The sequence below is a fragment of the Anser anser genome, assembly GCF_964211835.1.
Source record: "Anser anser genome assembly, chromosome: 3".
Classification (NCBI taxonomy): domain Eukaryota; kingdom Metazoa; phylum Chordata; class Aves; order Anseriformes; family Anatidae; genus Anser; species Anser anser.
Genome location: NC_139722.1, coordinates 87,094,828 through 87,107,315, shown reverse-complemented (window position 1 = coordinate 87,107,315; position 12,488 = coordinate 87,094,828). Strand labels below are relative to the sequence as shown.

The 12,488-nt window shown below is 34.6% G+C and overlaps 2 long non-coding RNA genes across 3 annotated transcripts in view; one reads left to right on the top strand and one right to left on the bottom strand.

The window, feature by feature from the left end:
* The first annotated feature begins 4,423 nt into the window (after positions 1-4,423).
* LOC310897009 overlaps positions 4,424-12,488 on the top strand; it is an 18,315-nt gene continuing 10,250 nt past the window's right edge. Inside the window, exons 1-3 of one of the 2 annotated variants that reach the window (XR_014581974.1) lie at positions 4,424-4,572; positions 6,143-6,302; positions 7,944-8,059. This is a non-coding gene — a long non-coding RNA (uncharacterized lncRNA). Of the gene's footprint in view, positions 4,573-6,110; positions 6,303-7,943; positions 8,060-12,488 lie in introns of those variants that run through there. The other variant, XR_014581975.1, reaches the window with a different exon arrangement.
* Positions 7,276-12,488, bottom strand: part of LOC310897010 — a 27,429-nt gene continuing 22,216 nt past the window's right edge. Inside the window, exon 3 of the long non-coding RNA XR_014581977.1 lies at positions 7,276-9,331. This is a non-coding gene — a long non-coding RNA (uncharacterized lncRNA). The remainder of the gene's footprint in view (positions 9,332-12,488) is intronic.

The window sequence follows — 12,488 nt, the reverse complement described above, 5'->3', positions numbered from 1 at the left end:
TTATTATTATTTTTTTTTTAAATTCTTTTATAAATGTCATTTAGTAAACCAAGACTGTCTGGATAATAATAATAATAATAATAAAGAGTCAGGTTTCATTTTATTTCAAGTCATAAACTTAAGTCTGAACATGTTTTCATTCCTTCTTCCAAACTTGGTACTACGGTAATCTAAAGCAGTGCATAGAAAATATTTTAATGTTTAATTTTAAGGAGAATGAAGTTAAACACTATATGTTGTGAACCTAGAAGGATTTCAAAGACATACTTTACTGGAGAAATCATCGTCCAAAAATACTTCATATAGCCAGTTGCCCTATATAAGAGGAAAACAGGTAAGAAAGAGGAAGCAAGTTTACTAATTTTAAAATGAAGTATGTCAAAAAGGAAATTTATTATCCAAGTTGGAAGCAGTGTCAGTCAATACCTGAAAGTTTACAAAATTTTGGTTTATAGTCTAAGTTTATGAAGAAAAAAAAAATTTAGGGAATGTGAGTACTAATTCATATTTAATTAGGCTAGAACAGACTGTGTTCTGTTAAAATTGGCAATAGCATCTCTAGCTTTGAGAAACAATAGATCTCTTATCAATGATACATCTTTGCAGAAGAAACAGCATTGGAACCATATGTTGTGGTCTGGTTTTGGTCTGCTTTTTTACTGAGGAGTCACCATTTTGCTGACAATATACATTGCTCTTACTTGGTTTTAAGATAACAACTACAACAAAAAAATCATATTGCCATTAATGGAAACGGATTTGGATCTCAAGACTTCTGTCTTCTCTGAGAATTCATAGACTGTGGTTGTATCACAGGCAATTGAATCATAAATTCATTCACGGGAATGAATCCATTCATTTTCAGGGATTGCAAAAAGTATGCTAGCAGTGAAATGTTATCTAAAAATTTCCAAAGTGCCCTGCTTAATTAAGGTGCTTATGTTCTATGTTCAGAAGTCATAATCCTATTGAACAGCCTACATCTCATGTGACTTGGAACAAGATACAGTTTAGACTTCTGTATGTATATAGGTGATTAAGGTCCTTTCAGGAAAATCCTAAATGCTTTTATTGAATTGAAATCAAGATCTAGTCTTCCAAGTCACTTTGGCTCCGTCAGGTCTTACTAGTATGCTGCCACGTGCCCATGATTATCCTGTTCATGGGATGTGATGGAGAATGCTATTGTTTCGCCTATGCAAGTCCTTTCTTTGTTTTCTTTTCATGGAGGCAAAAGCAGAAATATGACAGAGGAAGACTAACTTATACACTTGGCCTGCTATTTGTTCAGGATCCAAACAGGGCACATTCCTGGACTGGAAACTATTCCTACATGTAAAGTTTATATTTAAGCCTCATTCTTTTTTCCTCTCAAAAATCATTTGGAGAGCACACATTCATATTGATACAATGATCAGCAGCATAATGTAGGCTTAAACAGGCCAAACAGTTTCCAGTAGCAGAAAAGCGTAACCCCAAGATGAATTCTATAGATGGAAACAGTATTTCCTTTTTAGGAACATTCCTCCTGTTTTTGGACACTGAGGATTTGCCATTAAGAGAACAAAACCCAGGGACACAGGTCAACAAGCAAAATGTCTTTGATGGCGTTAACTGCCCAGACCACATTTAAACTATATGCTTTTCTATGACCTCCCAAATTTTGCTTCTGGGGCAGTAGCAACTAGTGAGGGAGTCCTTGATAGTACAGTTCTTTGGGAAATGAGGATCCAAATGAAATCTGAAGACACAGACGTCATGTGTGCTTGATCCTAGATCCTGATGAAACCCACAAGAGCCACTTGGACTGAGACCACTGCTCATTCTGCAGGAATACAACCCTTCTTCTCTCTCTAAAAGAACAATACAGTGGAAACTCTTCTAGAAGCACATCATGGAATTTCCATTTCCCTGTGCAGGATTTTCCTGTAGAGGACTAATCTGGACATTTAATGGTTTCTTAGCTGAGCTTTAACGTAGGTTCAAAAGCATATGAATGCTCTCATGGGTGGAATAGCAGGCTACTGGAGGATATGAAATATTTCCTCAATGGAGGCATTTACCAAAGCTGCTGTAGGACTTCCATGATTCTATGAAAGCCAAGTCTGCTGAAAATTTTCATGCTAATTTATATAGATGTTTTAAAAAAGAAGTCATGGAATTCCATACCTCATATACATTAATTTTCCATCCAACAGAGTAACTTTGGCCATCTTGTACTTCAGTGAAAACCACCTCTGTAAGCAGAGTGAGACTGAACAAGAACTAGCATAATGGAAAGTTTCGTTTCCAAAATATAATAAAGTTGCAGGAGTAGCGAAGGAAGTGAACATTACTTGCACTTATGGTACACTCATTTATGCTTTTATGAATATGAATTTATGTTTTCCTTTTATGCTTCTGTTTGCATAACTGAAATCTATAATGGCATTTTAAACTGGATTAAAATGTTTCTTTTGTTTCTGCTTTTGAGACTCTTACAGAATAACTTATATTTTAATATTGTTATTATAAATGTTTATGATGGGTAAAACTATGCATGGGCCCAGTCCAACTCCCACTTAAGTAAGTAGAAGGATTCCTTTGATGTTGATTGGGGTCTGGATTAGGCGTTCGATATGTCTTGCTGTTTATATACAGCAGTGTACAAAAGTGTTAATGCTCTATAAATTAGCAAAGACATTATTACCATCTGAATTTCCAGTGCAGATATATTACCTCAAACAAGCAGTTCCATGAGCAGTGGAACTAATGAAGCCTAATTTTCTATGATTTGTATCTGAGGGTGAATTTCCATGTGGTTTCTCTGGAAGCCTTTCCTGTCATGAGAGCAATGAATGGATTACCCTCCTCTCCCTGGCCACTTATTTTCATGAGATTTGTAGAAAATGAATACAGATGAGTCTTCTAGCTCTCTGTTGAATTTGGTTAAAAGTAGACAAGAGGTTTACTAGGGGCTGGCAGATAGGTGACACAAAAACTTACAAATGTTATGGTTACAAGCCACTTTCCTGGGGAAACTGGACTAAAAGTAAAGGAATGCGCACACTGGACTTTGAATCATCAGACTTTGATAATATGCTAAAGGGACAGTTAATAAGAAACCACAAATGTAGATTTAAAAGGAGCCAGAAGTAATCTGAGTTTTAATAAGCAACAAAGAAATCTCGGTTATCCCCTTAAGCACAGCTATGCATTACATAACCTCATGACTTCCCAGGGGACAACAGAGGCATCTTGTTCCAATGAGACCCAATGCCTCCTGGAGCTTCCCAGCATGCAGACGGTATTTGAAATATTTATGGTACTGCTAAATACCTTTGGGACCAGGTGACTCTCCCAAGAATTAAGACTTGCTTTGTAAGCCAGAGCAGAAGGAGAACATAACTTGCCTTCGTTCTTCACTCTGCCCTTTGGTAAATGAAGTAGAGAATAATCTTACTTCGTTCCTGGGGAATGCACTCCAAAGAACCCGGGAAAAGTCCTTAAGTGAGTCAGAGGATGGAAAAGAAGAATTCACATCAGATTTTGTGCTCTTTTTTTTTTTTCCTTTTTTTTTTTCCCCATTATTCTTTATTCTTTCTATCCTCTGAATCTGCATCCTTGACAAGTGTGTTGCAGAAGTAACAATAAACATACTGTGCCAAAGCCAAATGGATCATTGGAATTGACTTTGGTTAAGTTGCTCCTGGAGAAATTTTATCCTCATAATTGTTTTTTGTTTGTTTGTTTGTTTGTTTTTTATCTAATTACATTAATACTTTATAATTAAGAACATATTATAATGTACTTCATAAATGTAACAATCTTCATACCTACATATTTACCCACTATGGAGCACACTAAATAATATAGAAATCAACGTATTTTAGGTGGAATCGGTAGCAGTATTCAAAGTTAACATTGTCTAGTTCTTTTGATTACAATTGCCTATAGTTTTGCCAATGTCAACAACCTGAAATTAAAATTTCTACACTTATGCTCTATTTCAAACAGATTTTATATTTTAAATTAAAAAGAAATCAAAATAATGAATCAAATGTAACAAAATATTTGTGCAAATGTCAGTCATCTTTCCTTCTTAAAAATAAATGTTTTGTACAGCTCTACCATCTCTGTCAAGAGTATTCCAAAAGACAGAAAGAGCAGTCCTGAAATCAGACAGGTGGATGTTGTGATCTGTGGAACATCCGGGCAGAACTGGCCAAATTGTAAACCTTTAAGTTCATCATTTGTACATCCTCAGTGGAGTTTGTTGAAAGCTTACTGATAAAAGTCTCAAAACTTCACATTTGTACTTTCTGACTAAGATCTTCGAGTGACTGGCATTAATTTCGTGTGCACAAAATGTTGTGCAACCTTTGTTAGACTATTTTTTTTCCCCCTAATTTATGGCATATTCCTCTCCCTGCCTTTTAGGGTGTGAGGTGGAGGATGGATGAAGCACAAGAGCCAGAAAGAAAGAAATGTTCTCTTTTATTTTCCTGTACCAAAGTGGGATCTGAAAAAGCTTTACTTTGCCAGGAACTTTTATGCACTGTAGAACAAGACTGTTATAGTCCATATGTTCAAGTAAGTCAAATCAGAGATGTTTTCATTGTGGCATTTTATCATTTGGCTACTTCAGTATTTTCTAAGACCATTTTGATTTTTATGTGTTTTATGATCTAATACTTCAGTTAATAGAACATAATTTACCTGTGGCTAATACATTATTTGATAAATTAACTGCTGTTTAGTAAAGCATGTTCACTAAGCAGAGCTTGTGATGCTCTTGGGAAGAATCCTTCTGTATCTTGTTGGCTACTCAAGAAGATATTTTTTCAAAAACTCTAAGTATGTCAGCATTTTTCTTGCAAATCTTTTGCTGGATATAAAATGTAATATGTACAATGTTATATGCTGAATATGATGGTTTGTTGTTCATCTAGTGGTGTGTATCATCTTATGAAATTAATCCCATATTTTTGTGAATGTTTATCCATTCTGTTGCAGACTATCCTCTCAAATCTATTTGTTGTATGTTGTTTCCACAACATGAATGTATAAACAGTTTGAAATCAATCCTGCATGCTCTGTCATGTAGGTGGTATCCAAAAATCTCTTCCAAATTTGGCTATATGTTTCATAGCACCTGTTTAATGAGTTCTTAGCACCTGCTCTCCTCATGGGAGTATTAACACTTACTTCAACAGAGATAACATCCGGTCTCTTGTTTGTTGATATCCTCGTACAATATCATCAGCTACAATGCTAGAAGAAACAAACAGTATGCACTTCCTTCACCAGAATAAATGAACAGGATATACTAGCCCACAGGTCTTTCTTTTCTTAACGATGTAGCTATTTCTGCTGGACTTAAGAGTTATCTACTACAGGTAAAGTAAGGACAATGTAAAACTTGCACTTGTCTCTGTGTTCTGGTGAAAACAACATGAAATAGAGAAAGGGTTTACAAAGCATTGATTTCATAGATGCTTTATGCAATTCTCAGCCTTGCCTTTTGTACCACAGCATGGCACTGATTTGGGAAAGGGCAGCGGATAGACAGCAAATTTGTACACAGTCTGTCTACTTCTGGCACTCCACTGCAGAGTGCTTCATTAGCTATTAGTTGGTCAGGCTGTGCGTGATCCATTCTTATGCCCTGACAGTATACCAAGTCACAGCATTTGACACTTAAGCAATTAACTGTGTTAATGGAGAATTGCAACACTTACTAGGGCACAGGCCTCCACATATGAATGTTTGTGCTTTGCCACTGTGACCATTTATGTGATTAGAATAGTATTATGTGGAAATTAGCAGTTGGATGTCTCTCTTCTGCATATAAAATGATTACAGTGTGGTGAGGGCTACAAATTGTGCCTTCTAATTTTCTGCAGTATTTCGCAATTCATGTATATCATGTCCCTAGGCAGACCCTGATTTAGGAGATCTTTGAGGTTTAAGTTTTCAGATTCTTCTCATTTATTGGAGAAGAGTACAGTTTTTTAGCATAAATGAGAAACAGGGACAGAAAGTTGAAACTTTGCTCGTACATATTGGATAATCATTAAACAGATTGTCAGGCATTGCTATTTAAAAGCAAATGTGCACTAACCATTACTAGTGATCCTGCAATCGTTTTCTACCATTTCAGTTAAAAATGAAGATAAACAATGCAGCATTTTTATCAAACATTTCAAAGCGCTTTACAGAAGAGGTCAAAATAATAAGCCCTTTTGATTAATCAAGAAACGGAGGAAGAGCAAGAAACTGAGGAAGAGAAAGAAAACCCATGATTTTCGCAGTATTCCCAGGTAGGTAACACAGGCAGTACATGCAGCTGCTGTGGGGCAAGAAGGGACAAGGAAGAGGCAGGTACCTATGATCATTACAGCCCAGTGCAACATTAAAAATTGGATAGCGTGTCCTTAGGCTGTGGAGGAAAGAAGCAGCATGTGCAGTACCTCTTTCCCCCTCCCCATCTCAGGATGGAAACCAGGAAAAAATGCTCTGTACTTGCATTTTAAAGGTATAGTCTAGTCTTGTGTGGCCTGACTTTGTTGAAGGTTACACTAGCTTTTCCAAAAAAGTCAGTTTACTTCCTTTTTTTTTTTTACTCCCACCTCTAAAAAATAAAAAAAAATAAAAATAAATCCAAATTCTTAATGTTGCATGTACAAACACTATTTACCATTAACATACCTGTATGCTTGAACTTGTAGTAATGTTAATTTCAAGTGAGTGGCAGATGACTACATTAGTTCTGCAGAGCAATTAAAAGGGAAGGCCCCTGTTTTGCTGAATAGCACATTCTGATTTTTATTCAGATAACACAGACTGGATTTATATTGTTGTATTAGAAATAAGACATACAGTTTTGGCTAGAGTTTTTACGGGCCTTTCCATCCAATCCAAAGAGCCACTGATTTGGTATAAGCGTTCATTATGAAAAAAAAAAGGAATAAATCTGAAGTTGGATGACCAGATAATTGGGAGCTATTCCATTCATTTTTTATTTTAAAGGCATTAAGGTAAAGATAGTACCATACGTATCTTTAACTGTATTCCTGGTAAATATCTGAATTTCACTGGCACAAATTGACTGTACTCGATATATACTATTCTGTTCTAAGTTCTCATTACCTTAGCTATTGAACTTTAGCTCTGATTCAGAAACAAACAAACAAACAAACAAACAACAAAAAAAAATGTGTGCAAAGGCAACTGTTTTCAAGTCTTTGTCCGACAAAGCTGAAGAGAAGTTTTGTCAGAGTAAGAAATTCAGGATTTGACCCTCTGAGTAGATTTTATTTTCAAAGCAGGTTCCCAGAAGCCACACAGAAAAATGAAACAAAGCTAAAATTGGGACAAGGTCAACTGGATATAGAAGTGACTGTAACAAACCTAAAATAGTTCTGTTATTTTTGCTTCAACTAAAGTTCACAGATTTTTTATTAAGAATCTAACCCAGATATTTAAACAGCAATCAGACAGAACAACTTTTTAATGGTTGCCCAGCGGGAAGGTTATATTCATAAAATAGTGTTAACTTCATACTTGGATGCTGACAAATTACAGTTATTGCTTTAAATATTCAAAGACAGCAGTATCCCTATACAAAAAGTATAGCATATTATAGAAAATTGGAGAAATCTTTTGCGCATATTTTGTAATTATTCATTGCTTGAATAAAAATATATGTTATACACATGTCTAAACACAGAGAAACACATGCATTTTATCAGGATAAGGCACAATTCTTTTCCGCTTAAAGGGCTTTAAAACCAGTGTGCGTAGGAGAAGGATCAGGTCTTATTTAAACATGCTAGAAATGCAGACTGCATATTTTCCAAACAGAAATGCATGATTACAAATCAATGGATACATCTTAATTGAAAATGGCAGTCTTTTTACTTTAGACACTCTTTTTCTAAAGCAAAGTCCTTGTATCACAGATGGAGCATATAGTTGCATACTCAAGGTCTCCTCATATGGGATCTGCCACTACCACCACCACCCCTCTCCAAAAAACAAACAGAAAACCTCTCAGAAACATTAGGAGTCAGATAACGTAAGTCACAGAAGTACTCAACTTAGAATTCCCTCTGTTGCTAAGAATATTTATGTTGTTATTATAAAAAATGATTTTGTGTTGCTAAGAATTTCTATTACTGTTAGAGGTTTCTCTGAAAAGGTGTCTGTGATTCAGAATTCCTTTCATGTCAATTCATTTCATTAATTTGGATCTATTCTAGATTTTCCTGCTGGTGTGAATATTCAAAGAATATTCTGTCATTCTGACTCATTTTTTTGTGATGCTTTTATAGTCATTTCATTGGTTCAACACGCAGATATTATTCTCCTTTATATACATTTATGTAAATATTAAGCAAGTATATAAAATACAAATATAAGATATTGAAAAGATAGGACTCTCTATGCTTATAATGAAGGCTGTTGTCCACTATTCTGAAAGATGACACATGAGAATTCGTATGACATGGAAAATACAGAGGTTTTAAATAGCAATACAGCTAAAATGCGAAACTCAGCCAAGGGCAGCAATACCCCTTCTAAACTGCTTTTAATCATCACAAACTACTAAATCCTTTAGCAACAGAATGAAGTCTAACTGGCAGCTGAGGAAAAGTGCACCTGATTTTTAGAGATAAACACGTATTACTCTCAGTGTCATAAAAAGGTATGCTAGACCTAACCTTCAGCCTGGATAAAGAACGTCATGGTACAAAGGGAAATAGTTTCGTTCTTTGTCATTAGCAGGCTGGCTAAGCTAGGAACTAGCTCTAAGACTTCCTTAAAAATAACAGTAAAAAAAAAAAAAAAAAGTAATTTACTAGCATTCTAATCACAAAAATGCCACAGTAATATGCATATTTTGTGAACAGTCTTAACACCTTCTAAAAGACAGGTCATACAAAGAGAAAGAGTAGCCTCAGTGGGACTACTCTCATAGTTAAAATCATGGACCTGTAAAATATGTTAACAAATTATGGTCTTTATCATATAATTAGTGAGAGTTCTTGATCCTCCTTACTTAATATCCCAGTAATGTCCAGAGGTGCGGAAGAAGAGATGGGCTATTTTCTCCATTTTACAGAGGGTAAACTTGGGTGCAAGAAGACTGAGAGTCCTGTTGAAGGCCAGGTGGGGAATCCTTGGAAAAGCCCCGAATGCTTAAGTTCCATCTGAGTGCTTTAACCTCACATATGTAATTTTTATCAGGCTTTTAGTTTCACTGGAAAAGCTATTGAAATGCTAATTCAAAATAATGTCAGCTGACTGAAGGATAATCTTGAGAGAAGATGATTTTACTGCTTTCCACCTTAAAAGAGCATGGGTATATTAAACAATTAGAACTGTTAACAAAGGTAAGCTAAAAGCTAAACATAATAAGAACTGTTTTCAGCATTTCAAAAGAACTAAATACATCAGCAGCTTCAAAATCCTTTTGAACAAATGCACCCAGAAACAACTAACTAGCAAACAAAGCTATTATGAAGATGACAGTGTGGTCAGTGAACTTTCAGCGTGTCAACTCTGTAAAATGTAGGCCTCTAGAAAGATTTCTCACATTTCATCAAGTAGAAAAGTGGTAGGTTTAACAACAGATACTGAGGACAGGGTATGATGATCTGTTGCTTTTTACAAGGTTTGATAGATGAGAATTGCCTTAAAAAAAGAAGTATATTCCTTATGTATTGTTGAAAGAATTTGGTTTTCCTTAAATGTTAAAGGATCAAGACCAATAAAATGATCAGAATCTGACACCAATGAGATAATCCTATCACATTACTTTACATTCAGCTGAACTTCTATTCTGCTTATGCAATCTAGAAACAGCTTAAAAGCCTTCCATATCATGGAACAGTTATTCTATATGCTATCATATATCACAACTTACAGGTAATGAAGCTGATTTTATTGGACAGATAGATTAGCCTAGTCTAATAGTGCTGCTCAAGTATTACATGAAAATGACCATGTCCTTTGAAAAATAAAAGAAATAAAAGTCCTTTTTTTTTTTTTTTTTTTTTTGGGGGGGGGTTACTGGTTGGATGTAACTATGCACAAGAAGGTTTATAGTGGAAAAACTACTTCAACCTCAGTAACATGAAAAGTTATAAAAAACAGGTAGGTAAAGATGTCTCATAATCTTTGGTGAATTTCAGAGCAGAATTAATGTAGCTTCAGTGAACATACTGTGGGGCTGATCCTTTCTCACAGCTTTCAGAAGGACTATTATTTCTTCAATAAGAAGTCTTCACTGTTTATGTAGGACTGTACAATGCTGGATCAGAATTTCAGTTATTAAAAATTATAAAGAATCAAGGTGGTCTTTCGAAGATGATAAACACTGCTGTGTCTAAAAAAAAATACTATAAATTGCACTAAAAAAGTTGGTTTTCTAGGCTTGGATTCATAAAAGTGATTAAGCACATGCTTAAAGTTTACTTTCCTGAACAAGAGGCCTTTAAGAATTAATATGGGCCTCTGGAGATGGGATACAGGATATTCTGAAGGATGTTAGACACCCAAATAAAACAGGGCAGAAGCTATGAACAGATCTCCAACATTCTCTTTTGTAATGCCAGACCCACGAACAGAGTTACAACAGCAAAGGCTAAGCAAGAGCTGCAGCTAGGCTGGGTTTCAGCTCATGACAAGTAAGACCTTGTATTTTTGTTTTTCATTTTTCACTGGTTGTGAATCTGCACAGGATTTCGGTTTTGTTTGGATTGTTTCAGCACTTCAATTTTATAGTATCTTTCTTCATAATTGCGTACTTAAATAAGAGTTACACATTCTATTCATTTGATTTCTGGACATATTTATTTATTTATTTATTTATTTATTGATGTATTCCTTAAACTGGAAAGATATTGTGTACACTTATATCATTAGAACAGATCTGTTCAACATATTCTTTCATTACAAATGGATCTGTGGATCCATTGCAAAATTTTAAAGACAATCACTGCAATAGAAGCTCTTGTTGGCTTTTCTCTCTCTCATTTTTTTTTTCCTTTTGAGTTCCTACTTCTTTAGAGATCCTTTTTTATGATGTTATGATTCTCTTGAAACCTTTGTAGGGTTGAGATATGTTGATATGAAATAAAAACAAAATACAACGTTGATGTAAAATATGACATACTGGTACAAAATGCAAACTATGGACAACTACTTCAGATTCCAACAGTTACAAAATAGAAATGTAGCAATAAATGAGGAAAAAAAAAAAAGAGAAGAAGGAAAAATAATTAAGATTAGAGAGCAAATAAGCTGATAAAATAGGTTTAAAAAAGACAATCCTTCTTCTCACTGGCATATATAGATCTAACTTAAATAAGCTCAGCAGTTACTTTACTGGACATAAACATTTAATTCACCATGACAAACACAACTGGGTTTTCTGCTTGAGAGTTATCTAGAACAGATATGAAGTCCTTCTAAATTATGCACTATGGGGATGTATTCAACACACTTTTAAATTCACTTAAGGGTCACAAATAATTTGGACAAATACCATTATTAGATATTTAAACTACGAGCTGATTCGCTTACTTGAGCGAGCATGATAAATCACAAATATTCATGTTACTTGATTAGATGAGCATGCAAGCAGTTTTTAATATCTGATATCTAAAATCAATGTTCTAAAAGTCTAGTTCTATGATCTCAAGCCTGCATTTTTTAAAATCAGCAAACAATAATGTTACTAAATTTCAATTGCCAAATATGCACAGAAAATATGTACTGATATGCTAGGTCTTTTTATTTATTTATTTGTTTATTTATTTATTTATTTATTTTAACATGCTGATAGAGTATTTGTGGACTATTTCCACAATATCCTGCCAAGCTTTCAGTCATTACATAATGCATATTTTTGCATGATCACTGTATTAGGCTCAAGCTCAAAGTTATTTATGAGGAAAAACAACAACAAGGAAACAAAAAAGAAAATTGGAACACACAACATACATACAAACAACTCGATGAATTTTGTATGATACTTTGAAAAACAGAAAACAAACTAAATTGTTTAGAGTGATCCTACATTTTCATGAATCTGCAAATACATTAAGGGCAGAGAAATTCAGGAAAAGCAAAAGTTGCTAGAAGTGTTGAATAACCAACAATCTGAACTATGTAATTCTTGTTAAATATGTACACATTTCTGGGGGATGTAAGGACTGACCTGAACAAAAAAAAAATATATAGAGAGGGAAATCTGTGACTTTTTTTTTTTTTTTTTAATGAAAAAATTGTCATTTCTGGAAGACTTTGTATCATTGCTTTGCTATGTAAAAAAATATTTTTCTTTCACTGTAAAACTGTTAAAGAGTGAAGAGATATATACAATGTGTGTGAGACTTAGAGACTTCCTAAGCACTCAGAGCACCTAAATTAGACTCCACATTTGACTGTAGTACCACTGTTTCATGCCTGGCTTCAGCTGATCTAAAACTGCTGTCACA